We start from the raw sequence: 2788 nt of genomic DNA on the forward strand, positions 1-2788 counted from the left end.
ATGCATAAGACGCCCCCTATTTTGGGGGACTCCGATTTAAGAAAATGGGGGGAGGGAGAGATCTATCTGTGTATAAGACACCCCCAAATTTTGGACATTATTTTTTAGGGAAAAAACCTAGTCTTATAAATGGGAAAATATGGTATTTATTTATTTATTTATTTATTAAATTTATATACCACCCTTCATCAAAAGATCTCAGGCAGTTTGCAGAATAAAATACAAGAAAACTTACACTTCAAGACAAATGCAGCTTTGTGAATAAGTTCATAAAAGGACTGGCAAATGTCTGGCTCTGTAGCACATAAATGGCCTGGTGCACAAAGGGCTCATCTACACTTATGTTTGCTCCAAGCTTTCTAGGCACAGGTCTGAGCTTTCCAGGTCTGTATCTGAGCGGGGGTTTTTTTTGGGGGGGGTGTTGTCCCGGAGCTTTCTGTGGGAAAACTCATGTTTTTCTGCTGAATCGGAGCAAACAGTGATCCACAGAAAACCCAATTGCCATTTGCTCTGATTCAGTGACAATACAACTTTTCAGGGAAAGCGCTGGGACAAAAAACAAACAAACAAACAAAACAACCCACTTGGATGTGGACCCAGGAAGCCTTAACCTGTGCCAAGAAACGCAGCACAAAAGGAAGTGTAGATGAGTCCAAATTGAAACAATTTTCTTCCAGTTAAAAGTACTTCTTTGCCCGGTCTCCTTACCAGTGCCTTTTTTTAGGGGTTCTCAATAGTACAAAGTACTGGCACCTCTTTTTTGACGTTAAAAAGTGTGGCACTTACTGTAACACTTATTATTACTCATCTCTGGCGGACACACAAGCAAATACTATTAAATAAGGGGATAGTAACACTGATCTACTTTACAAGGCTATTGGCATAATTACTGAGAACAGGTATGCAAAGGATTTTGATCACTCTAAACCTCACTATGTAGACTATGTAGATGCTAATTATTGTTACTTCCTGGTTGGAAACTTAGGTTAAAAATGTATAGGAGACCCACTTAATCTAACCAAGGATCATCTAGTCTAGGTGAGTGGAGGGCATTTTTATTGTTGTTGCTGCTGCTGGCATTGATGGCTCAACCAGACTTCCGTTTTGCTTTCCCCAATGGAAAACCTGCTCTTTACTGTTGAATTGGAGCAAATTGTCAAGTGGGTTTTCTGCCAACTGCTCTGATTAGCGCTGTTGTAGAAAAATTGGGGGTTGGCTTTTGCTGCCCAACTCCCCAAGGGACTCTGAGTCCCCTAAGTCCATGACTGGTCAATGAAGAATGGATGGAGGCAGGATCCAGTGAAAGCAAGGCAGATTTTTATTTTTCAGTTGCAACAGAGCCCCGCCCCCACCTCAAGGAAGTGAGAGAGACCAAAAGCACAAAGTGTGCAGGAACCTCTAAAGACTTTAGACATTGCCCAACCCCAAAGACCACCCTAAAATCATCATACATACATCACAGAGGTGGTCTCCCAAATAAATTTGAGTGTGTGGCTTCTCTCCTGTCTGCCAGGATATCTGATGTTTTACTGGTTGCATTACCTGGGCAGTGTAGTCATTCTTTTGAGATGGTAAATACTTTAGTTCTTGAATCCAGGTCACGGGCTCACCCTATTCATACACAAAATATGACCTTAAGCAAGGATTTGTAAGTGAAAAGAACCACGGTACTGGGAAGGGTTTCTCCAAGATATCTCCTTCCGTAAAGGAAATATTTTGAGTAATTAGGAGAGCCAAGATGGCTTTTGGGGGCATTGTTGTGTGTGCTAAAATAATATGTAATTTTCTCAGGGAATAGTTCATAAATTTTGTAGGATGGAGGATTGGTTTTCTGTGGAGTGTGTGTCTGCTACATGTGTGTACCCTAATATTTTATAACAGCCCTAAAGAGCAGCTTTTCCAGGGGAAAGCGGTAGGGCAGATGGGGAAGAGCATTCCACAAGCAGAAAGCCACTGCAGAAAAAGTCTTTTCTCATGTTACCGCCCTCCAGACCTCTCACGGAAGGGGCCCCAAGAAGAAAGGCCTCAGATGATGATCACAGGTTTATAAAGAAAAAGAAAGACATAAAGAAAAACGTTAAAAGAAACTTGTACAAAACAGGCAAAATTAGCAGCATTACAAGCCATAAAGGCATATCAGAAGCCTCATTTAACCAATGACAGCACCAAAAAACATTGTATTTGGATAGCATTTGTAATCCGTGTGTGTTGTTAAATAAACTATGAAAAACCACCAGACTCTTTCCCTGAGAACCTGGAGCTGGTGGGCCATTTTTCTTGATGCGGCTATCAATAAGGCTTTAAAAAACCCAAACAGTTCATAATATAATAAGCAAGAGCCTCCTTCCACCCTATATGAAGTTCGTATATAGTTTTCAGCTCCCTGCCTAACTGCCACTCCTCGCTGTGCTGCAGCCAGCGCAGACACCAGGGCTCGCCTTCGCTCCCTTCTTCGGGTAACACGATGCTGCCTCGCTGAGATGCGCGCCTTCCTCCCGTTGCTAAGCGACCATCTCCTCTTTCTCACCAGAGGACCTGCAGCAGCGACTGCCCTCACCGCGCAGTCGGCAGCGAGGCTCCCATTGGCCGCCGGGCACCCGCGTCACGCGCTTCATTCGCCGGTCCAGGCCTCAGCGGCGCGCCCATTGGGCGCCCTCCCTCTGGCCACGCGGCGTCATTTTCTCACACCACTCCTCTCGCCCTCCCCTCGCCTCCTTTCCCCGCCTCGCCTCGCTCATTGGCCAGGAACGGGAAGAGGGGCAGGCTCCGGCGCGCCGGCCTCCGATTG

The sequence above is a fragment of the Podarcis melisellensis genome (genome assembly GCF_964234715.1).
Source record: "Podarcis melisellensis genome assembly, chromosome: 11".
NCBI classification, from domain to species: domain Eukaryota; kingdom Metazoa; phylum Chordata; class Lepidosauria; order Squamata; family Lacertidae; genus Podarcis; species Podarcis melisellensis.